General features: G+C 42.5%; 1 protein-coding gene and 1 long non-coding RNA gene across 8 annotated transcripts in view; one reads left to right on the forward strand and one right to left on the reverse strand.

The window, feature by feature from the left end:
• The window catches only part of FARS2 (phenylalanyl-tRNA synthetase 2, mitochondrial), a 511,516-nt gene that overhangs the window by 173,877 nt on the left and 311,307 nt on the right, over window positions 1–26,332 (reverse strand). The gene's annotated exons all lie outside the window — the stretch shown is intronic.
• On the forward strand, window positions 10,260–14,281 carry LOC115296096. 2 transcript variants are annotated; one of them, XR_003910725.1, is made up of 3 exons: window positions 10,260–10,431; window positions 12,343–12,411; window positions 13,729–14,281. It is a non-coding gene; the product is annotated as an uncharacterized LOC115296096 (long non-coding RNA). The 2 variants fall into 2 exon arrangements; XR_003910724.1 differs by lacking the exon at window positions 13,729–14,281 and having other exon boundaries at window positions 12,343–12,596.

Below are 26,332 nucleotides of genomic sequence, written 5' to 3' on the forward strand. Positions count from 1 at the left end.
GGGGGGAAGAGAGGTGGTGGTGATGGTGGAGGGCACTTAAGGGGAAGAGCACTGGGTGTTGTATGGAAAACAATTTGACAATAAAATATTATGGAAAAAAAAAATAAACTAGTGTGGTTTCTGTCAACTGCCTAAACCCTGACTGATAATGCCAAGGAAGGGAGAAAGAGATTTACCAAGAAGCCTGTGGTCCCCGATATCATGCCAGATTTGAATAAACTTAGAAATAAGATCCAGAATAACATATTTGCAATCTAAGTCTAAACAAAGAAATGAAAACAGGGGCGCCTGGGTGGCTCGTCGGTTAAGCCTCCAACTTGGGCTCAGGTCAGATCTCACGTTCGTGGGTTCGAGCCCCGCGTCAGGCTCTGTGCTGACAGCTAGCTCAGAGCCTGGAGCCTGCTTCCGGTTCTGTGTCTCCTTCTCTCTCTGCACCTCCCCCTCTCATGCTCTGTCTCTCTCTGTATCAAAAATAAATAAAACATTAAAAAAAAAGAATAAAAAAAAAAGAAATGAAAACCAAAGAAAGCACTGAAAGCTGCTCACAGAACAAGAAAGCTGCTTCCTGGAGCACCGACCCTCTGCTCATTTAGGGACACGTCAAAAAGCACCACCTGTATCTCCCCCTTTTCTAAGAATCAACAAAGGAACCCTCTCCAAGTACCACACCTCCCTCCCTGCAAAGATAAAAGACACCAGACCTGTGACCCTATCCGTTTCTTCTCATTCCTGCGTCAAATACAACTCAGTGGTGTCAGAGGTGAACCGAGCAAGGTAGGGGTGGGGTGGGGCCGGCAGGAGCGAGGAGAGGACATGGAACAAACTCCCAGAGGGCAGATGGAGCTAGGCTGGAGGGACATGCCCTGTGCGTTTGGCTTGGAGCGATGACTCCTTTCCAGGGTCATCAGCCAGGATTTTGGCCAAAGCTTGTGCGGCAGACAAGTACCTGAGGGGCCATCAGTAATTGTGTTTCATTCAAAGCAGTTACAGTGCTTTCCTGTTACCCTCACTTGACAGGTAACAGGGAGACAGTCTTTGTTCCTACAGAAAATGTGAAGAACCTGAATTTGACACCCCAGATAGGAGGTAATTTCCTCCTGGCAGTTTTTCAAGGTTCTGAATTTCTTTATCTGCTTATATTTTGGAGAGAAAGGCTGAAAAAAGGTGGGGGGGGAAGGGAAGAATACTGGCTCCTCATTTCAGGGTCACGTTGTCCCTGAAGGACGGTGATAACTATGTCTCCGGGCACAAGAGTGTGGGGAGGGTGTTTGGCAGAGGCCAGGGAAGGCAAGAGGACAGCTCCTGCATGGAGGTGCTATGGTGGTAAGACTTCGAAGAGAAAGGCAAGAAGAGTGAGCTGTTAAATCTTGTGCTTCCCTTGAGCTGATACGCTTGTTACTGGCTCTCTGTCAGGGGGGATTCTGTCCGTGCCGTCGGCCCCTCCTCACTTGTTCTGCGTGCCGCTAATGAACCAGAACCATGTCAGTGCTCAGGAAGGCTTTGGTGGGTTCACCCTTTCTCTGACTGTGACAAGGAGATAAGGCAGAAAACAGAGATGGGAGGAGGGAAAGGGCTGGATGGAGGATCTGGGGGCTGAGGCAGAATAGGGAAGAGCCTGTGACCACTTCATGAAGAGGCTGGGCCGTAAGCAGTGCAGGGGCGCAGCCCGGGGCCCGTATCGTGGACCGAGTCTCGAGCCGTCTGCCCAGTACCTGCCTTGTCTCCTTCCTGAGCTCCTTCCACCACAAGGCAGGGAGTACTGACTGGGAATGAACAGAAGTGAGGGCAGGGTATGTCAATATCAGGGACATTCTTTTTGGCTATTGATTGTGGGTGGCTGAAAATATGGGATCCGTTCAGGTGACTGACAAATGCCCTCTTGGTCCTAAAGCAGAGACACTAGATAAATCCAACAAACAAAGAAAGAGTCTGTGTGGAGGCTGAGTCTATTTTAGGGATGTCGAGTTGGTGAATTTTCCACTGTTAGATCTCACTACTGTTTTCAACCATTTAAAAAAACATTACAAGTGAGAATAGAGGTTGGATCTCTTAAAGACTCAAGCCAATCAAAACAAAATGGCACATTACAGAGAGGCTAGAAAAGGGACCCAAGAACACAAATGCTTACAAAATGCACTGTCTGCCAACACTTGGGCATTGATCAACCTACCTTTTGTCAGTCTTTTTTCCTTCATTCACTCATTCAACATTATTTTGTGAATATTATGTGCAAGAAACATGAAACATGAAAGGCACACAACAGACCTTAAGATGAGGAACGTATTCTTTTTCCCAGGAAATTTGCAAGCTGATAGGCGTGGTCAATATGGGTTACTATAAACATTTAACTCAAATCCCAGGAACGAGGTACCAACACATGGAAATCCAACAAGCCGTCACGGTCAGCTGGGATATTCCTGAAGGGAGGGGCTATCTGAGCCGGAGGACGGGAAAGGGGCACACATGGGAGAGAGCAGGGGGTCTTCAGGGCACAAGAAAAATGTCTTCAGCAAAGATATTTTACCAGCAACATCCAGGAGATAAGTATCTGAGGTTCTCTTGAGTAAAGGCTGAGGAATAGATGAACTACATTTGGTATGTTGAACCTGAAACTCAATCAGGACACCCACGTGGACTAGGTTAGTGGGCAAGTAGTCGGCCTGTCAGGAGGAAGAGTGGAGGCCTCCCGAGAGCAGAAGGCACGTCTCGTGCTTTTGTGGTCTTCCCCTCAGTTTCTAACAGAGTAGTTGCTGAGAGGTGTTGAGGCGACTTGTAGACATAATGTATGATTTCTTGTCATGGTCAACTATTCTCTAGTGCCAAGAAACTGACTGCTTAAAATAGGGTCACTCAGTCCCTGGGCTTAACTCCTTCCTATTATGATAGGAAAAGATAGGATTCAGTAGGCAGAGAGGGAAAGATTAGGACCTGAGGTCCCTGGGTGGGGAAAAACACATATTTTGGAGCAACACTGAGAGTGTGTGACCACAGCAAATCCTCAGGCGAAAATTTCCTCTTAAGAATGTAACAGATAACCCCTACTCCCCTCAGGTTCCCCCTAGGAATTTGACAAAAGACCTGACTAAAAGTAAGTGGACCATAAAAGGTATGACCCACAGGAACAGTACGGCCACAGACCGCCCTGCACACAGTGGAAAAGAGCCAGTCAGGAAGGAACAGTCCAGCACGTAGAGCTATCAAGCCAATAAGGGTGTGGGACCTGAGAAGGAGCCAGACGGACGGGGGGGACGTGGGGGGGGGGAGGGCGGCCAGAACCTTACAAAACTAGGGCCTTTGCCTGCAGTCCTTGGGCCTTCACTTTCAAATGTGCCCTCTCTGGAAAGACAGCTTTCCTATATTCTGACTTTCTGGTCTTATACTAATAAATTCTGCCTCCTGCTCATTTTGTGTCCAGTTCTTCATTCTTTGAAAGGGCGAGACAAGAAACCCTAGGTATTGAGGTAAAAAAAAAAAAAATCCTTCAACACTATTGCTGTTTGGCCTTAGATCTTTCTGTGACTTTTAGATAATCTAAATTTCATCGAAGTATGGTACTTTCCCCAAATCCCAGGATATTAGTGTACAGTTTGGTTTAAATAGATAAGACGGTGAAGTTTTTTTTATCCAAGTTTCAATGGCATTAACACCAGTGTTTTCTCATCCATTCCCAAAGTTTCAATAAGCAGAAGTCTGGCTCTACTGTGAAATTATAATGTTCCATTTGTACTTGTTCTCTTAGATCTATATTTCTTTTAATATGTGGCTGATTTGGATAATTTAATGAGCCCAGAGTACATTTTTGAAGCTGATCTTGATGACTGGTTACTAATTTCGCATGGCTAATCCAATTCCCTAGGAATTTCATTCTATGCCTACAATATGCAAGGCAGTGGTTAAGAAATTTAAAATGAATAAGACATAGACACTCTTCAAAGAGCTTAAAATTTAGTTAAAGAGAAAGCCCAGAAATGTTCATAACAGACATTCTAGGCTATGTGCAAAAGTGAAGCAAAATCCACCCCCCCCCTAGAAAAATGAAAGCGCTGACCTGGTTGGTAGAATTTACAAAGCTATACTGCAGACTGTTGTAATCTGATGCAACAGGTGCTACATATGTGGGGTTTAGCAGGAAAAGAGGAATGTGAGTGGTGTGTTAGTATTCTCTTCAACCTGCATTCCTATCAGCAGATTATATGCTGGAAATATCATCTCAGAGGCGGGGACGGAGCCAAACAAAGACTGGCACTTCCAGCCTGTTCTTATCAACCGATGCACATCTCTGTGCCAGGTGACACTGAGGTGCAGTCCATGGCGAGGAATGCCCGGGTGGACACTGGCCATGATCTCATTTCCTGTGGAGCACATGCACTGGCCCAGGCACCTGAGCCTCTAACCAACAGAATCTACACTTCTGGGGGGGCGGGCCTGGCCTGGGTCTTCCAAGAGCTCCCCAGAGCGCTCCAGTGCAGAGTACTGGGAACCACTGCCTTGGGCATGTTCACTGCTTCTCTCTCTCTGTAGAAGGACGCTGGTCGTACATGAGCCACTCTTCACTATTCCATCCGTGCACACTGAGACCCAAATCAATAGCTCTGTCAACCGTAAATATATGCTTTATCCAACTCTTACTGAGCACTAACCATGTGTCAGCACTTGCTAGGTACTGAGCTGAGGACCTTGCATACATTTTGACATTTAAGCTTCAATAACAATCTTAGGAGGTAAGTACTATTGGCTTCCCAGTTTACAGACAGATAAACTTTAACTTAACAGAAGTTAGGTGACCTGCTCAAAGTCACACACTATTCAGAGTGGAGTCAGACTTGAATCTTATCTGTTTGGCATCAAAGTTTGTGCTTCTAACCCTTAAGATACATCAGCTCATTTATATGTATGAGACATTCAGTTTTTAAAATGTGTTCTGTATCTATGTACAAAAGGCTATTTGATACATATTTCTCCATAAAATGAAGAGAAATAAAATACCTACTTGGAAGTGATTTACTGAAAGGATATATATTCACATCTATTTACAGAGAACTATTTGCTGATTATGTGCATCCAGCCTTGGGGTCTGGAATATTAACAGGATACCACTCGTGTTCCCAGAGATGGCAAGTTCTGAAGAGCTTCCTCTGACACTCAGGAGTCACTGCAGTAGACTGCTGCATTCCAGCCCATCTGCAGAGGTGACCGCATTCAGCCTACAAACTGAGCAGGCTCGGAAAAACGTGACACTGCTGAGCAAAGCTACAGGATTTTCACTGTTTTCAAAATAAAAGCCGATTCTTGCATTGTTCTAGAGAAGACTCCTGCCAAAGCCAAACTAGTCTTCTGAGTTCGTTCCTCTGATCAGCACGTATTGCACTCCTACCAGATGAACAGTAATCCCACTATTAATAAGAGGCAATATTTATGGAGCTCTGACTGTTGCCAGATACTGCCCTAGCGCTTTCCGTGAGTCCTCACACCAACTCCTTGTTATAGAAGAGAGGACTGAGGCACAGAGAGGCTAAGGAGTCTTCCCAAGACGATAGTTACATAACCAGTATCTAACTCTGCTCTCTACAAAACTACAGAACTCGAGTTAGCCAGCAGCAGAGCTGAGATGGGAACCGGAAATGCTAGGTCCAGTTCTTTGGCTCATTACCATGCTCTTCCTATGTATCAGGCACTGTGAGATTATAAAGGTGAATATGATACGGCACCTCTGCAGGTGGAGAAACACAACAATCACATAGAGATACGACATCGAGAGCCAGTTTTTCAGGTACGTGTAAAGGAGTAACACTTTGAAGACTAACCTCAAACTGTCAAGAGAAATTATCAAGCAAGGTGCAGTCTGAGGAGAGTCTGAACTCCTAGAGAATGGTCAGGAGCTGACCAGCCATGCTGAAGGTGTGAATATGGAGAAGGGCAGAGAGCAAGAGGCTGGCATGACCTTAGGACAAGCTCTGGCTCTAACCTGAGGGCCTGCCTGGGCTGCTGCAGGGCTCACCGTGCAGGCAGCTGAGTCTCCCGAGCTGGGCATCCAGTGGGCAATCATGAATCAATGGTGATTACTGGGGAGGGAGAACTCAGAGGAAAGCAGGTCCTACAATGATGAGAGAATCAGTAGGCAGAATCAAGGGGACCCATTAGTTTAAACAAAACAAAACAAAACATCTTCTTTTTTCTTAGCAAGGAAAATGACAGATGTCAGGGGTTTCTCCCTCCTTTCTGGAGGCAGTGCCTGCAAGTTTGCTTTTGATGCAGAGGTTACACAACTGGCAACTCCAGGACCAAATATATGTTGTTTTGTATTTTTTTTTTAATGCTTATTTGTTTTTGAGAGACAGAGCATGGGAGAGTGAGGAGCAAAGAGAGACAGAGACAAAGAATGCAAAGCAGGCTCCAGGCTCTGAGCTGTCAGCACCCACAAACCATGAGATCATGACCTGAGTTGAAGTCAGACGCTTAACCAACTGAGCCACCCAGGTGCCCTTGTTGTTTTGTATTTTTAATCTGAATATTTTGTCTACGTTAAAAAAATCAGGAAATTTTGCATCATCTGGATTTCTGACTTCTCTCTCAAAAATGAGAAGACGTGGCAATGCCAGGCTTGACCCTCCATCTGACTGCAGCAGTGAGCCCCTTGAGAAGAGGTTGGCATTGCCCTATTGCCCACAAGCACTTTTTTTACACAGGGCCCCTTACCTTGCCTATGTCCTCACGGAGCCCCCATAAACATGTGAGTTGCTGACCTGCAGTTCGGATATTAAGAACAGGAGGTGAGAAGACTGCTCTGGGAAGAATTCAGGGCCACGCTTCACAGGAAGGGGAGCACTTAACCATGAAGTGACCTGGCAGTTGTCTTAACAGGAGAATAAGAGACCAGAGAGGACGAACACTAGCCTACAAGTGCTTCTAGCCCCCTCCACCCAACCATCTCCCAAAGCACAGTTTTACGTCTATTCACACACAGTACCTCGTCTAACAGGATGGATTAAAAACATGTTCTCATTTAACAACCCTATGAGATAAATATTATTGACCCTTTTAAAAAATGAGTATACTGAGGCTTAAGTAATTAGCTCAAGGTCACATAACTGAGGTCTGAACATGGGCTGTCTGACTCCAAAGCTCATGAACTTGAAGGATTCTGGGCATTAGAAGAATGCTAATAGATGTGTTCCTTAAAAGGGCTCCATAGTCAATAAGTTTGGGAAACGGTAACACTAACAGGCTTTGTGAGCCTTCAAGTAAGGGAAGCCCTGTCTCCAAGTTTACGTGACCCCTTCTTTTGCAAGAAACACGGCATGGACTATGCTGTAGTGGACTGGATATGTTCTAGAGCCACATGAACAAAACCTGAAAAAAATGGGTTGAGCAGTACAGATTTTCTGAACCAGGCAAATGTTTTGCAAAGCTAACATTTTTGAAAACAATATTCCATTTATAGAAGTCTTTAGCTTATAAATTCACCTTTTCTTCACCAATCTGAAATCTCCTCCCTTGAAATACATCTTGTTTTGATTCTATTAATCTGCACGTCTATTAAAACCCATTCTAACACATCTATAACAAGAAGGTTATAAAAAAATAATCTTACACATACAGTATATTTTGACACTGTTTTACTTCAGTTCTACCTTTGTGAAATAGAAATCATTGCATCCCATTTTAAAGATGAAGAAAATGAAGCAAATGAAGCCCAAAGAGCTTAAACGAATTGACAACAGTCAAATAGCTATCAAGTAAGTGCCTGTTAACCCATTCTTACACGGACGGACATTACAAAGTATTGCCAGATGTCAATGTACTCATTAAACATTAATTATGGTTTTATGCCGAACGCATTTTGTTTTCTTATTTATCAGTCATTTTGACATTAGTCATCTAGTTAAGTCATACAGTTCCCAGTTAGCCACACATTTTGATTAACTCCATTCTTCAACCATGGTGGTTTAAAGAGAATATATTATAACAAGGCTTCTAAATAATGTGGCTTAGTCATATTATGACTAGTAGACTTTAATATATCAAGGAGCCAAGCCTAAAGACCAATAGCCTGTTAGAAAGAAATGTGGAAGGTTATTTTTATTCTACAAAAAAGTAAATATTTATTTTCCCAACAAATCTAAAGATCCCTAGCACCAATGTTTTGCCATGAAAAAGAATATGGGGAGAAGGGTATTACAATAATAATAATAATGCATTTTTCTTTTCTCTGCTGCCTCTTGTCACTTAGTTTCCATGTAACCTAATTCTTATTCCGATCAGAGGAGAAGGAGCTGGAAACCAGGATTTTATTAACACCATCGATATCTACCCACGCTCAGGCACATGCACAAACACACTCCTCTGGTTTCTAATTATGCATTTTACAGATGAGCTGCACTGGCTGTTCTCCCTGCAGATGATGAATAAAGTAGCTTTTGTTTTTAGAAATTTATTTCAAAGACCTCTTCATTAATTGCTATTTGGGGGCAGATACATATCTATGGATGGTTTGAAAGAAACATGCTGATAAAATAACCATCAAGGAAATGTGCCGCTGACAGAACCTAAGACAGTCTCTCTCCAAAGGACACACTTACAATACTACACACACACACACACACACACACACACACACACACACCAGGGAGGAAGAAGTTTATTACGAAAAGGTCTTTAAAGGCTCTTTTAAAATATCTGAAATTCCTATGGAGAGAGTAATAAACCCTTAAAGATATGGCTGGAAAACGGATGGCTGCTTGTTTGCTTGCTTGTTTGGCTGGTGGAGGAGAGGGGAGATGATGATATTGCAAAAACTGCCCCATTTTTTTTTTTTTTTGAGAGTCTGGTGAATTCTGCTATTTCTGTCCTAGAGCTTGGATGAATGGGTTTAGAAACATATGAGGAAGAGGGGAAGCAGACTCTGATAAGGGGAGCCGTAAACAGCCAGAGAGGAGGGCCTGACCGTGCCTCTAACTTCTCACCTGGACAGGCAGAATTTCAGGGTGGCCCCAGCACCCTCTCCGGAGCTCTCAAGGTAGGTGGGGGAGGGAGACCATCCAGGAGGGGGTCTATACCTGACAGCTGTTCCAAAACAGAACTGGACATGCTTCCTGGAAAACTCCATCTTTCTGCCTTTGAATTCCACCACAAATTGGATGAGAGAAGCCATGTTAGCCTCAGGCAGTGGCAGTAATTTCCTCAAAATGCCCCACATTTACAGACACAAAAGAGAACCCACAGGCTTCCCTGGTGAAAATGGCTACTTGCCTGGGCCAGGGCCAGACCACACTGCAGGGCTACCGCGTGTTCTCATGAGGTGCATGAACCAGAGGCCTGCCTTCAAATCCGGCTCCACCACCTACTGTCAGAGTGTGCGGCTGTGGCCCTGTTACATGACCTTTCTGGGTCTCAGATGTGCCATCTGTAAAATGGGGATGTTAACAGTATCTGTGTAAAAGATGTGAACATAGGGGGCCTACAGCAGCACCTGGAAGTAGGATATAAGGATCTGTTAGACAAATAACTAACTCTAATTGCAAATGCAGGAGACAGTGAGCCGGCTGGCTTCTGTTACTGAATGATAAATTAATAATTTAACCACTTTTCACTGGAAGAGTTTAAGTTGCCATTCAAATGAAATCCCTTCAAAGTAGAACTATCTTCCTCCATTTTACAAGTGGAGAAACTGAGGCACCAAGGGGACATACTTAAACATCTATTATTCTTCTGCATGTCCTGCCAAGTCCTTCTCATGTGGCTGTCTCCACAGCAAGTGTTTAACATCAATGGCAGCCCTAACTGAATTTCCTGAGGTCTGAGACCTCACTGGAAATGCCACTAGAAATATTCTTTATTTTAACTCCATGCTTTTTATGTATTTTCACTGTTAAGGAAGAACAGTGATAAATTTGGCATGCTGAACCATTTCACTTTTACAACAACTTTTTTTAAGCATGGGAATTCTGTACCGGGTATGAAGAACATTCGTTCATTGGTAAGATGTTTGTGTAAAGAGTGTCACTGAGCTAATGATGAATGAGTGAGGGCTGGAAAACACCAGACACTGCAGCAATTTATTTCCTAAACCCCATCAGGCCTTGGATAGGCTGTCTTTTAATCTGTATGTGAGCTTCACTGGATACTCTGCTTTGAAAAAATTCAAGCCAAGCCGATATACTACATCACAGAATCTGCAATGCTGAACACTCTTACGTCAGCAATGACATCATAAACTTCATTATTCTGTGACTCACCCTTCTCACAGAAAGGACCAATTTTGCTGAGGGACAGTGCAAAAGGCCTCTTACTGTAACTTTGGTAAAGGTCATTTTCCCCCCAAATGACTGAAATCTGATTAAAAGCCTAGCTCTGGAGTTCTCCATCCTTGTACACACACATACGCAGCTACCCGGCAGCGGAGCCCTGACACCAAAGATCACACTGAATCATGTGAGTCTGCTAATCATGGAGTGTCATGACTCCCCTAAAAGCAATTTTATAGGGTTTGATTTGAGAGTTGTGTTACTTAGGACAGATTTCAACATTCTGCAAATGTCAGTTTCCTCATCGATAAAATGGAGACACTCTTAGTACTTTGAGGTGCTTTCGTAAAGATTATATAAAATGTATGAAAAGTACTTAGCATAGTCACTGCGGGTACATTAATACTTAACTAAAGGCCATTCACTATTCACAGTAACAATGTTAGTGGCCTTCCTGGGGTCAGTCTGGACAGGAAGAATCTTACTGGCATCAGGTAAAGTGCAACCGGAAGTAAGCACCCAGCAACTGCAGACAAACCGCCCCCCGCGCCCATGAGCCCTAGCGGGACTTCTAACCACGTCCTCCTTCCTCTCTGTCCCTATTCCGCATTAACTGTAGTGGCAATTTTCACAAAGCAGCTGTCAGCTGCAGGAAGGTTCCAGAGCTCAGAGCAAACAAGCACGGCCAGCCCCTCGCGCGCACCTGGCTGGGGGACTGCGTGCGCGCCATATAGAGAGAGGGCGCCCGGGGGGACACCGTTCAGCCACAAAACTGCCCGCTGCCTCGGCCGTAGCGCTGGCAGCCTGGACAGAGACTGACTTGTTTTTCTAATTAAAAGCAAAATAGAACCATACAAAAGGTTTTTGAGATCCACTTTTCTGCTACGGTCCACCCTATTCACTCCTAGTTTTTTACTTAACTTCCTTTTGCATTCTTAGTCACGAGAGCACTCGCATGTTTCTGAAATGGCTTCTAGTGCCCTGGTTTTCTCTCTTCAGCTACACTGGGCGCTTTCTGAGGCAGGAGCCGTTCCCAGTGCTGGGCATACACCAGGCTCTCAATAAATCGCTGGTGAATAATTGATGTTGCAAATCCAGTGGTGAATACGGCTCTTACCCTGTTATTCTGCACACTTTTAGGCTGCAAAGCTTTAAAACAAAACTCATGTTCGGTTTTGGCTTCCTGTAAACTTTGCCATGCTGCTGATTCCAAAGACTTGACTAAATAATTCTATGCACAGCGAAAGACAACTTTCCCAATGGTTCTGTTTATCCTTTATACTAAACAAATGTGGTTTCGCCAACTTAGGTTCTTCATTAAGTGCACATATTGGCAGATACTGAATATACCGATGAATTTTCACAGAGATAGAAATTAGTGCTCTATCTGGAAGTGAAGAGGGCTACCTGGAACCCTGAGGGTGAAGACCATTCCTGGAAAATAGCTTTCTTGATGTGCACATCACACAGAATGGTCTCCAGAAGCATACTGATAGTTTACGTCTTTATAGCCCTGTCCTGCACACAAACGGATTTCACATGCAAAGTTTCAGTTACTCCTGTCATGTAAGGTGGTGGTGGTGGTGGGCAGATATTATGCCCATTTCACAGAAGCAATTGAGGTTTAGAAGGTTTATGCATGTGGTGCAGAGCGGCACTGTGGACAATGCTCCTGGACATTTGGGTATCTAGGCTTTCAATGGGTGGAGCTATTAGTACCAGACCACTTAATTTCTGTGTGGTTGTCCTCCTGGACCACAACAGAGTAGAAACACCTTGCAGCCTCAGTTTTGTCAAATGAAAAATGGGGATAACACAACCCAGGAAACGAAAGTGTCTTGAACTGAAATTCCACCCTTTCTTCCAAAGGACCCTATGTTCTGGCAGAGAAAAGGAAGATGAAACCAAGGGCTGAAAACAAACAAACAAACAAAAACCAAAGACACAGAGAAAAAATGAGTACCTGATCTCAAATCGGAGAGCAATATTTTTTAAAAATGCTATTTTATTTCTAAGTAGATTTGCAGGTATATGTAAGTCTTACTTTTATCATCAGTGAGTGACAATGCTGTCATGGTGATTACTTATCTGTTTGCAGAAAAGAAATAACCACAGAGAAATCATCAGTGACTCAACAAGACACATGGTGCTGTTCCCAGGCTAGCAGGTGCACACCCCACCTCCACACAGGATGTAATGACTGTCTAAATGTGCAAAACAAAAGCAATGGCTTAGGGGGAAAACAACTTGGGCTTTCTGCTGAACCCAGAGAAAAGGCATTAAAATCCCATTATTTTTTCCTTTTTTGTGGGGGGTAAAGTGATTCTGGTAAAAGGAACTCTCAAAAAAATTTATTGGGGTACCTGGGTGGCTCAGTTGGTTAAGCGTCCGACTTCTGCTCAGGTCATGATCTCACAGTTCGTGGGTTCCAGCCCCGCGTTGGGCTCTGTACTGACAGCTAGCTCAGAGCCTCGAGCCTATCTTCGGATTCTTGTCCCTCTCTTTCTCTGACCCTCCCCAGCTCATGCTGTCTCTCTCTCTCTCTCAAAAATAAATGATAAAAAAACATTAAAAATTTTAAAAAAAGGTATTTTCAGGGCATCTGGGTGGATCAGTTGGTTAAGCATCTGACTTCGGCTCAGGTCATAATCTCATAGTTCATAGATTTGAGCCCCAGGTCAGACTCTGTGCCGACACCATGGAGCCTAGAACCTGCTTCAGATTCCGTGTCTCCCTCTCTCTCTGCCCCTCCCCTGCTTGAACTCTGTCTCTCTGTCTCTCTCTCTCTCTCTCTCTCAAAAATAAATAAACATTTAAAAATGTTTTATTTCTATACATTTGCTCTTACCTTAAAGTAGATACAAGTAACTCTTAACAGGGCCCTAACAGAAGGTTTTTGTACACAAGCAGTGGATAAAGTCATTTCAACACATTATTTAAGGGACGTCTAGGTGGCTCAGTCAGTTGAATGGCCAACTTCAGCTCAGGTCATGATCTCACGGTTCGTGAGTTTGGGCCCCGCATTGGGCTTGCTGCTTTCAGCGCAGAGCTCACTTCAGATCCTCTTTCTCCCTCTTTCTCTCTGCCCCTCCCTTGCTCTCTCTCTCTCTCTCTAAAATAAATAAACATTTAAAAAATACATTATTTAATATACTAACATTTACAGCTCTAATAGTTAAGATTTACATAACATTTTATGTTAGGCATTGTGCTAAGGATTTTACATATATTTAAACTCACAACAACATTACCCTATAGGTAGAAATTGATATTATTTCCATCTTATAGGTGAGAAAACAAGCCCAGAAAAATCTTTGCAGATGTATGAATGTATATATATCTTTGTGTGTGTGTGTGTGTGTGTGTGTGTGTATAGGAGAACTGGAAATTATCCAGGCACTGTTTTATCTTTGTATCTCACTTCTAAATAATTTTTTTAAATTGAAAAGGTAACGAGGTTACTTCTCCCCACCTGTGCATGCAGGTTTCTTTACAGCCAGGTGCCGTAACGGCAGGGCTTTGTTTGAGCACCGTCTCACCACCATCCCACCACCGTCCAGAGGTGCCTCCCCAGCTGGTGGAAGCCCTGCCCCGTGAGGACGGGCCACTGCCCGGGCTGCCATCGATCGGCTGGGGAGGAGGCATACTGGGGCGCTGGCTGAATACTCGCTCTTGGACATGGGCACTAAACATGCTGAGGAAGAAGATGCTGGGCAGCCACCAGAGGACTTAAGCCTATAAATGGACTTTATGCCTATAAATGGAATGGGTGTTACCACATTTCAGGAAACAGCAACTAAGATTAACAGCTGCAAGAGGATTCCATGAAAGATACATTATCTTTTCCTCCAAAGCTACTGCTAGATATTAATTAGTAGACTCTGCTTTCTGGATTTATGCTTAACAAAGATTCCAGAGTTTTGCTTTCCCACAGATTTAGGGGGCAGCTTAATGGAAAAAGTGAATGTAATTCGATCTTTCAGAAATGATTGTGAAGAAAAAAAACATGTAATAAAATCTCATCAAGTTCAAAGACATATTCCAGGCTCATCTCATATTCTCCCTGCTCTGACCATGGATTTAGGTTTTTGCTACAAAGAACGCTGCGTCCTTTGAGGGGAGAATGGGATTTAGTACCAGGTCTGCGCACTGCTACTGCTGCATCACTGCTTCTCCGCCCTCACGGTGGGCAGAGCCAGCGAGGGGAAACGTGCACATGCGTGTGCGTGCTCACACACACACGATGTACATTAACCATCTAAAAAACCATGAACTGATACCAATACATCTAATTCGAATCTAGCAACCAAGGCTCACTGTTGCCTTTCCTTTCCTCATACCTATTCTTCCTTTCCTCAACAGTGAGGAACCTCTCATTATCCTCAGTATTGTCAACCCCTTTGTTCAAGCTAGAAAAGAAGAGAATTCCAGAATTACTCATCCATAGTGTTATATGTTAAAAAAAGATCCCACTGACTGGAGTCAGACTTTTTCTTTGGTAAAATATTCATACAGTGAAATGTACAAGTTGTAAATGTACATTCTTAGAACCGGCTATCAAGATATAGGACATTTCTAATCAGCCCAGGTAATACAAAAGTTGTCTAAGAATCACATGGACACATCAAGAGGACATAGGAGGCAGCCTGAAGTGCCAAATCTGGGAAAATGAGAGGTTTCCAAAAAAAAGAAAACCTGAGTAAATGATTGAAAATTATTGGATAATAAAATAATAAACAAGTCCTTTTTATATGTATAACAGTGAGTGAATGAATGAATGAATGAATGGGTGAAATTTTGATGAGACACAAGAGATTCAGAGTATCACCCCAAAAATAACTTACTTACTACTTACAAAGAGAAAAATAGTAACTTTCTGGTTAGAGAAACAGGCGGGCATTACCTTAACCTAGCAATCACAGATCACCACTAATATGAGGTCACATGGATACTACACTCCTCCCGATGCCACACACTGAGAAGGACCGAACATGTCGGTTGTGGTCTTCCTGTGAAAAATACACAATCTGAATCCAATCGTGAGGAAACTTCGGACAATTCAAAGGGAAGCCACTTCTACCACACAACTTGTTTGTACTTTTCAAAGAATGTCAAGGTCAAGAAACATAAACAAAGACTGAGAAATTATTCCTGATTTAAGGTGACCAAAGAGATCTGACAACTAAATGCAAATATTAATTGTACTGGATCCTGGACCAGGAAGAAAATAGCAATAAAAAATACTATTGGGAAGGTTGACAAAATCTGAATATGGGCTGTTGAATCAACATGAAATGTCCTGACTTTATTAACTATACTGTGGTTATGTACAAAAAAGTTCTTGTTCTTAGAAAATACAGGTCACATAATACATTTAGGAGGAAAGGGCATGTGTGGGTTACGTGATCTCACACCCGAGGGTGGATATATGTCTGTGTACATAGACACACCTGTAGACACATAAACACTATCTATTCAATCCTCATTATGTATCTCATGAAAGATACATACATATATTTCCTTATTATTCAGGTTCTGTATCTGCCAACGTGCTTATTCTCTACAACATATTTGTCCCCGAATCAATACACACAGCATTTTCATGGCCATTTGCGGATGTGAGCAGAGCGTTGCCCCATGCGCACGCTCCCAGCTGAGGTGGAACAAAGCGACACTGCTGTCCTGGTTCAGCTCTCATACTGTAAACAAGAGTCCTTTTGGGAGTCTATTTAGTGCCATGTTTTTGCTATTTCTGTGCTTTTTGCAGGTGGTTTTGCTGTTTAAACTAGCAAGTGCAAGGCTAAAATGCTTTCTAGGGTTCCTACATGCAAGAAGGCTGTGAGGTGCCTTCTGGAGAAAATACAGATACTAGCTAAGCTTCGTTGAGGCATGAGGACAGTGCTGTTCATCATAAGGTCAATGTTTATAAAACAATTATATATTAAATAAGGTATCTTAAGCAGAAAGGCAGATAAAACAAGGTGATGCATTGATAAATTGATGACAGTGTTGTGACCAGAGGCTGGTAAGAATCTAATCCTCTAATCTCCCAAGAGCTGCAGTTTCCTACTTGGTGTTCAAGGTGAGTTTACAGAACATGACCACCACAAATAATGAGAATCACCTATACATACATACACCATTGGTCTGTGTACAGGGTCTTGGAGTGTTTTTTATACTATGCTTATAATTCTTCTTTAAATTTGAATTCATATGAAAATTAAGTCACCAGGGCACCTGGGTGACTCCGTGGGTTAGCATCCAACTTCGACTCAGGTCATGATCTCATGGTTTGTGGGCTCAAGCCCTGTGTCGGACTCTGAGTGGACAGCTAGTTCAGAGTTTGGAGCCTGCTTCAGATTCTGTGTCTCCCCCTCTCTCTGACCCTCCCCTGCTCACGCTGTCTCTCTCTCTCTCTCAAAAATAAAGAGAAAAATTTAAAAAAAGAGAAAAACATTAAAAAGAATTAAGTCACTAAAAAATCACATCGTGTATAAAACAGCCAAAAATTTAATACATGCATATAGCAAATAAGTCAAATGTTATAAAAGGGCATTTAATAAAAATGAAGTCCTCCTCCCAACCTAGACCTCTAGCCCCTTCATCTCCTCAAATGCAATCACTCTTAAGAGTTTATGTATTTTGGCTGCCTGGGTGGCACAGTTGGTTGAATGTCCAACTCAGCTCAGGTCATGATCCTACAGTCCTGGGATGGAGCCCTACATTGGGCTCCAGGCTCAGCATGGAGCTGCCTTCAGATTTTCTCTCCCCTGCTGCTCCCCTCCCGCTCTTGTGTTCTCTCTCTCTCAAAAACAAACAGATAAAAGGAACCAACCAACAAACAAAAACTGGAAAAAAAAAAAAGCTTATGTATTCCTCCAGGGTTTTTTGGTGAATACTCACATGGCATATTTTTACTTTCTAAATCCACATGGAAGCATGCTATAGCTACTATTTTTAAAATTATTTTTAATGTTTATTTATTATTTTGAGAGAGAGAAAGAGACAGAGTGAGAGTAGGAGAGGGGCAGAGAGAGAGAGAGACACAGAATCCGAAGCAGGCTCCAGCTCTGAGCTGTTAGAACAGAGCCCAACACAGGCTTGAACTCACAGATTGTGAGATCATGACCTGAGCCAAAGTTGGACCCTCAACCAACGTGAGCCATCCAGCACCCATGTTTTTCATTTTTATACAGAGCTACCTTACTCTTCTTCATTGCAACATAGTATTTCTTTCACAAGTAGTCCATAATTTATGTAACCAGTCTCTTCTAGATGGAGGTGTAGGTCTCAGCCTTCTATTACAAATATTATTGCTCCATACATTACACCCATTTTTTGGAAGACACTGTCTTTATAATTTTCATAAGGTAGCTGAGAAGCACATGTAATTAGCAGACTCACTTTTAAGACACAAATGCTGCTGTCGATGCGCCACTAGGAAAAGCTGGTCGGCCTGTACTGTGTAGTATTTCTCCTACTGTCACCATTATTTTAGCTGGCACTACTTTTAGTTACAGACTACAGAAAGCACATTTTAACTGAACATGCTCTGCTTCCCTTATATCACTCATTGAACATTACTGGATGCCCAGGGAAAGCCTGCATTGGGTACTGAAGATAAAGGAATAAGACTTACCCACTGCACTTAGGGGTCATTACGTCCAGAGGCAGGGAAAAGGCAGGATAAACCATTGCAAAAATGGGGAGTGCTATAATTAAGCCCAGTATGGAGAAGACACTTAAATTTTGTTGAATGGTTACTGAATAAACTAAGTGGTTAGTGGAAAACTAAAGCGAAGGAGAAGAGGGAAGGTGTCGGGAAAGGAGAACAGAGTGGGTGTAGTATCTGATCATGGCCTAAATGGGGAGCAGCAGAGCACAGGAAGGGAAAATTCAAGCTCTGGAGTCAGAAGGCCAGGGTGCCAAATCCAGAGTCCAGGAGTATCAGCTCTAAGAGTCTCTAAACTTCAGACACCTTCACTGAAATAGGGGAGAGACGGATAGACAAACACACAGAGGTACATATGTGAGAAAGGGGGAAAGAGGGAGGGCGAGCTAAAACACACTGCTTAGCCCATGGTCAGCAAGCAATAAAAGCTACCAATTGTTTCCAAGCAAGAGAAGCGGGGAGGGCAGGGACCTTTCAAAGAGAAACAACAGACTAAAGCATGACTGTAATCTCAGTAAGGGCAGGGGCTGTCTTGGTCACAAACTTAGTGGCTGAATGCAGAATGTGGTCACAACAGACTCAACAAGGAGTTGTGGAATCAACGAACTGAAGAACGACTGACTTCAGAGAACAGAAGTCCTATGCAATATCAGAAAGGGGGCAGAAGGGAGGCAGGGGCAGGAGACACGATAGGAAGGAACAATTTGTGAACAAACTGGACAGCACGTAAAGAGTGCAGGATCCAATCTCTAAAAATGGGAAACCAGTGAAAGTGATAAAACAAGACAGTAACATCATGACACTCGGATGATGGCTAGGAAGGGGACGAACCCAGGGTCACGGGAACCAGTTCGGTAGTTATCATGACAACGCTGGCTAGAGGTTCTCATAGGACTGGGCACATAGGAATCACTGGGAGCATGTTAAGAAGCAGATTTCTGGATCCTGTTCTGAAAGATTCTGACTAGGTAGACCTAGGAGGGATAGAAACTATTAAAAAACAAAACACCAGAAGTGGAGAAGAGGGAAGGTGAGGGATTCCATGCAAGATGGCCCTGCTTTTTCCAGTGATCAAAGGAGGTTATTTGTTGAAGGCAAGGGGAGCAAGCGGCTGTGGCACAGACCCAGGACTTCCAGTAAGAGACTGGACATTTGCAGAGGGATTAATCAGCTCCGCTCTGCTAATATTTTGTAAGGCACGTTCCACATGGAAACATGTTCAAGCAGGAAACAGGTGAATCTGGGGTTTAACATAGGATAGGGGTCTGCCTATACGGGTTGGCAGAAATGGGGGGGTATTGGTAAGAGAACAGTGGAAGCAGCCGACCTCAGGCTCCATCTGGGGGCGGTGGAGCGAGCAGTGAGGCCTGGGGAGGCAGGCAGAGTGGCAGACTGGGCAAGAGCCGCAGGGTAAAGAGGAGGCCAAAGAGGGAGGATTGGTAGAAATGCAGGGGTCAGAAGGGCAGAAGGACAGAGGATCCAGGCAAGAGAGGAGATGCGCAGGCAAAAGAACAGTGGCTGGATGACCCGGATGTGGCTGTGAGGTGAATCTGAGGTGGAACTGCTTTCAGTGTGACTCATCGAAGGCCGAGTGCCTGGCGCGGAGGCACTGCTCCTCGGATGGCGGAGAGAAAACTCCGACTGGGGTCGGAACTGCCAGTTGGCCAGGAGAGCGGTCAGATGACGGTCAGATGGAGGGGTGTTATTACCCGAGGGCTCCAGATCAGTCATCTCTGACAGTGCCGAACGGGGAATTCGAATCAGGGTCTCACGGCGCCCTCTTGGTAACTTCTGAGGCTTGGAGGGCAGGATCCCCTACGTGCTTTCCCGTACGACTCAACAATCTTCCCGTCACATTATCTATTATTATGTAATAATATGTAGGCATCTAAACCATTCTGAAATAAAGGGATTCTACCCACACGTCACACAACAGGCATGAATTAAATCAGACTTGATGAAACGGACATGCGTTTATATGAATGCCGGCCTTCCACTGGTAGCTGCACACACTCTTACAGGCTCTCCTCTGATTACAATAAAACTAATTAGTTAATAAATAATGTTGAAGGCTCTACCTCATTTGTTCAGTGTCCAAGTTCAATTTACATACTAATGGCTGCATACTTGCATTTAATAGATACAGTATGTGAAAGTAAGTATAATAAATGAATAATCATTTAAGTGTAAAGTTAGCACATCTTCATGAGAAATCTGACAAATCAAACAGCCAGCGAATCTATTTGTTTCTTCTATATTATGCAATAAAGTTAATCACTGGATGAGATGATAAATGAGCATTATTTCAGAGTGGCATGGTAATGAAGGTGCCTCTTCCATAAACAAGTGTGCAGAAACTGGTGGAAAGAATAGTTTACTCATCAGGCGTGGTCTCTGTGGACTGGAACCGGACAGGCCCAGCGATGAGGGACGGTGCAGACGTGCTCCCGAGTCCAGGGACCTGTCGGCAGCCTTTCTCAGACTAGTTCCAGAATCTACTAAAACAAGCAGCTTCTCCCTTCAGCAACCACACTGAAGCTCCAGATCAAGACCACTTTCTTGGACGCTGAATTAGCCAATTAACAAAGTGTATTCTCCATTCTATCTTTTCTCTTTTAAAAGGTTAAGTGGCACAGTAAAATTTTCTGTGCAGCACATATGTAGCTAACAAGGTGATAATTGGGAAATTGGGTGAGAAGGAAAAAGAAACCCTATAAAACTAGAAATCCTCAGTGTCTGGGAAGAGGGCAACTGAATCACCTTTAAAAGATGCAAAAGTTACGGAAATACATTGCTACAGAAGCAAACTGAAGTCCACAAAACTAAAAAAGGAGATGCTGGAATTTTAATCATTCCACTAGAATTCAGAGGGCATACCACAATATTCTAGATTATTGACGCTTTAAAGGAACAATGCAAGTCAACCTTTGGTCTCCTCTCTTCTCACTTCCTCACACATTATAGAGCTCTCCCAAATGTTCAAATGTGGATGGCATTTATTAGAATATTTGATTCTAATTTCCTTTTCCTTTTCCATCTTCAGTCAAGAAAAAAATGTTTTCTGCTTACCATATAGAAATATTGCAGAAGAAATCTCCAAAAGCTGAAAACTGCCGAGATTTTTTTTCCTTGTCTGTGTGTAATAATTTAATGGTGGTTTTCCATGATGATGAGCATTTCTGTACTGCCCTAAGCAAGGGTTCATGAGCCTGCAGTGGGCACCACAGAACTGAACACCGGCCCCACAGAGGAACCGAACACCTGCCCCAGCAGGCCCTCCTCCATCCCCACCCACCCGTTACTGCAGTCCTCTGGCCTGAAGGAAGCTTCTCCTGTGGATTTGCTGGCCTTCGCAATCTGTCCTGAGCCAACTGCCCAGCACCAACCCAAGTGCTTGCTCACCAAATTCATCTCACTTGGTAATGATGTGCACACTTATTGTGACCTGATTATTATTAAAATGTTTTTTTTTTTAAGTCAAGATAATAAGAATATGTAGAGGCTGCTTTTGGGAACCGACTTGAACGCTGGAAACCTGACTAAGGTAGAAGGGCCCACAGTGACTGAATTCAGCCCCTGGCTGAAAACAACAGGCCCATTAGGTGACCCACCTCAAAATACCCATAAGCCCTAGCTGACTAGTGGGTTACTTCCTCCAGGGCACAGGTGCCCAAGAAGGAAAATTCCATACGCCCCACACCTCCTCTCTCCCTCCTTTACTACAGCTCCCACCCACTGCCCAGGGGCAGACAGTCTCTGTGTGTTGTCTCGCCCACCACTTCCGTGCGTGTATTCAATAAACTTCCATCTCCTTAGTGCCTTGTGGGGTGAATTCTCTCACTGCCCGCACTGCTGGCTTCCACCGGATAGGGGCGCCCCACATTTGGTGGCCCCCATCCGATCAGAAGAAATCCCAAATATTACAAAGGACTTTATGCCAATACATTTGAAAGTTATGTGAAACACATTCCTAGGAAGAAAATACAATTTATCAAAACTGATGCAAAATAAAACAAAATCCGAATAGCCTAAGAACTGTTAAGAAGTTTAATCTGTGGTTAAAAACTTCCCACATGGGCACCTGGGTGGCTCAGTTAAAGCCTCCGACTTCAGCTCAGGTCAGATCTCATGTTTGTGGGTTCGAGCCCTGTGTCAGGCTCTGTGCTGACAGCTCAGAGCCTGGAGCCTGCTTCAGATTCTGTGTCTCCCTCTCTCTTTGCCCCTCCCCCTCCCGTGCTCTGTCTTTCTCTGTATCAAAAATAAATAAAACATTAAAAAAAAAATTTAAAAACTTCCCACAAAGAAAACTCCAGGCCTGGGTCCTTTCACTGATAAATTGGATCAGACACATAAGAAAGAAATAATGTCAATCTTCAAAATATTCTCTCAAAAATAGAAAACAAAAAAACAAAACACTTCCAAATTAGTTTGATAATTAATCTTAATATCAAAAACTGATAAGAGCATAAAAAACAGAAAACTATAGACCTATTTCATCTCTCAACACAAATTTAGAATCCTAAACAAATATTTGCAAATCAAATCGAGAAATCTATTAAAAAGACAATATATTCCAATCATATTCATTTCAGGACTAAAAGTCTTTAACGTGCAAAAAAACAACCACTATATGTCACTATATTAACAGAAAAAACCCAAAATATAATGGGATTGCTTCTCAATATATGGATGAAATATAAATTTACATAATTCTAAGTATTTAAGATATATAAATATCCCATTTATTGATAAATCTTTAGTCATTTATGATGAAATCTCTTAGCAAACTTAAAATGGAAGGAAACATCTCATTTGATAAAAGGCTTTATGAAAAAACTAACAGCAACCACTTTACATAAATACACATTTCAAAACTTTTGAGATCATACATTGGATTTGTTTTTAGTTTTACATTACGATAGTTCATTTAGCTCAATCTCCCCAATTCAATCTACTCCAGTGAGAAACAGAATCTCCTGGTAAAATGACGATTTCAGTCAGTCAGCTAGCACACTGCTTTTAGCATTTAGCTTTGCAAATCCCCTGGAAGTCACTTTTTGATAATTAAGAACATGGGATCAAGTTCCATGCTTTTCATGTGGACACTCAATCATCCCTGCTCCTCTTGCACAAAAGGCTCCTCTGGTCTGTCTGTCCCACAGAAGAGGTGTATTTCTGGGCTCCTCGCTGCATTCTGGGGGCCTCTATCTACCCTGCCTGAGTGTCACCCTCTGAATCACTGTAGCTTTTAAAAGAACTTGACATCACATTAAGCAAAGGCTTTCACTTTGGTTGTCTGGCTATTATTCCTGGTCCTCTGTGTTTCTATACACATTTTAGAATCTACTCATCAAATTTCTCCTAAAATCTCTCTGAATTTCTACTTTTTGACTATTTTGGTCCCTTATTATGCATTCTGAAACAATCCTACAAACTGTTTTTGAACTTACATATGTAGCAGGAGAATGGTAAACATCATATTGAAGTCAGGGGCCACCTCTGCAGAGGACGGCAGGAAGGAGAATGTCATCGGGGAGGGCTAGGTTACCAACTGCACTTCTGATTCTCTCACCCTCAAAAAGAACCTGTGGTAAAACCTTAGCATTTTGAGAGAGGCAGGCAGCAGCACAGCTGGAAGAAGACTCACAGTCCTATGTTACCAGCAAATCAAGTCAAGGAACAGATGTATGTTTAGAAGAGTTTGTCATTTTAAAAACAAATAAAAATAAAAGTAATATACCTCCTTGGTTCTCAAAAAGCAGTTAACCTAGAGTTCAAAATCTGCCAAATAGGCTCTACAGGGATCATGTGTTTATCATTCACTATCTTTCGTTGTGAATTACGGCCTATAATTGTAATTTATAACTCTCATAGGGAGGCCCGTTAGAAAATAAATTCTTCCCTCATACTGAAAGAAAACATTTGATTCATTCCTCAGCCAAGTGAGAGGAAGAATAATTAAGCTATCTACTATATAAATTACTGCTTACTTTAACCATTCTTCATTTTCAAGATCACAAGATTACACATAACAAAACACCAACATAAAGGCACAAAATTTGAAAAGCTGTGCCATAATATGATCACAAAGTAACTCTCAATGTCTCTATCTAAACACAGGCTGACTGTAAGTCCTAACATTTCAGGTGAGCCCAAATGCTCCTCTTACCCTCCCAGTAAAGGAGCAGAGCCCACCTCTAATTGCATCAGTGAAAAGACTTGATTTCCCTATTGCACAGGATGAGATGAATTAAAGACATAGAACAAGCACACTTACCTTTCTTGACTAAGAATTCAGTAAGGTAAGTTACTTGGATTTAATTTGGTCCCCAGAACATTAATATAGATCTTGAATTTTCCACTTGAATGGGCTCTAATCAACACTTGCTATATTTCTGATAACTCTCAGGATCATTCCTAGGTTGAGTGGCTTTGAGGTTAGCACTTCAGCCCTTTTCCCCTTTGGCCAAGATAGTTAACATAGCTGGATATGCATGGTGACCTCGATTTTTTATATTCAATCTGAAATATCGCCACACATGCCCACGAACCCATCCAGTTGTTCTTTGAAGAGTAGGCACAGCACATTCTAGGCAAAAGTAACATTTCACATTTGACTCCAGATCAAACTCTAAGGGATGACTTCAAGCATTAGCCAGCATAGGGTAGGTTAGAGGCTGGAACAGCTTTTCTAGTGACTACAATTTTGACATGAAAAATAAAATTTCCCATTTCATAAGTAACTGTTTATTCATAGAAATGAATGTGGTAATAAGAGACAGCATTGCCTACGGGGCCTAACTGTATGCATCTGGAATCACAGTTAGTGAAATAACACAGAAGAATAAGCCATATTGACAGGAGCTCAGTATTAATATCAGAAAACAGCAAGTTACCATCACAGACCATTCCAACTGCCTTGATAATGAGGGGAAGAGACTCTGCCGAGGACTTCTGGAAGACTTCTCCTCACACTTAAAAACGGAAACAAAGGCGTTCTGGTTTCCGCTTCTGGACCTTGTTGTACGAGGAGAGGCTCTGTGCTCTTGCCCCTATCCTTCAAGGTTCCAGAGCCCTGGCATCACTGAGGGATGTCTACTATTGTTCTTATTTTAACTGCAGTGAGTCGGGTTTTTCTTGGTCGAAGCCAGAAGTATCCCTAATTCAATCCTGTAACAATTACTCCCTGTATTCAGACCTGGGGAAAAACACTCATTGAGTGGCTCATCCTTGTTTAATTGACATGTTCTTTCTTCCTATGACAATGCCTTCAAAACGACATTTGTTTCTGGTCTCTATTCTGATGATTTCCTTTTAAAACTATACATTTTTCTCACCAGCTTTATGAAGGCATAATTGACAAATCAAAATTACATATATTTAAGGTATACAATGTGATGGTTTGAAATATATATATGATTTATATGTAAAGAAATATTTATTTTCACCATATTTATAAAATGAAGTATTTACTAAAACTGTAACTTTTAACTTTATGATCCATCAACTATTAGTATTCAGTTTAGATGATTCTGTTTAGTACTAATGTACTCTTCAGTTTCCAGAGATAGAAATACCAAAACCTCTTCTAGTCTGATATTTCCCAAAATATATTGCACATAATTTGTCTGATTTTATGGATGTTGGCAAGATTTAAAGTCTAATGTGTTATCTATAAATAGGAAGTTCTTGTAGATTTCCAAGGTTAATAGCCAAGAAAATGTAATATGGATATTGACTGTGTGTACATATGAAGGTCACAAAACACACATCATTCTAATCTACCCTACAAGAAAGCTGTGGAAGAAGAAACAGAAAAGCTCATTCTTTTTTTTTTTAAAGCATCTCAAAGAAAATTGTGGTAGCAGTTTTTGAAATATGTAAATGTATCACAAGACCTCTGCCTTAACAAAAGCAAAAAACAGTAAAAAAATCCACAGGCCTCTAATGATAAAGGCTCCAATACAGACATGGAGCCACAGTCCAGAGGATTCCATAGACTACAGGTCAACGAAGCGTCCTTGCATTACACGAGTAGGGTTATATAACACTAATGTTGGCAAAGCAAGCTAAAGATGGCAACTATGGGCAGGACTAAAGCTGTTGCACTGGTGGTGGTGACAGTAATAGTGGTGGTGGTAACAATATGAATAATAGTTAACCTGGATGAAACACTTACTATGTGATAGGCTCTGATACAAATACTTTACATATAAGCACCATAATCATTCCCAAAACAAACTTGTGCATTCTCTTGCTCACTGCATCGCTCCTCATTTTGCAGTCAACGATGATTACAGAGCACATACAAAAGATTCTATAGACGGTCAGCCCCCTACTTCTTTCTCTACCTCTATTATAAGCATAGCTCCCAGATATTACAGATTCAGTTCAGGGTGCCCATAATAAAGCAAAT

The sequence above is a fragment of the Suricata suricatta genome, chromosome 7 (assembly GCF_006229205.1).
Source record: "Suricata suricatta isolate VVHF042 chromosome 7, meerkat_22Aug2017_6uvM2_HiC, whole genome shotgun sequence".
Classification (NCBI taxonomy): Eukaryota; Metazoa; Chordata; class Mammalia; order Carnivora; family Herpestidae; genus Suricata; species Suricata suricatta.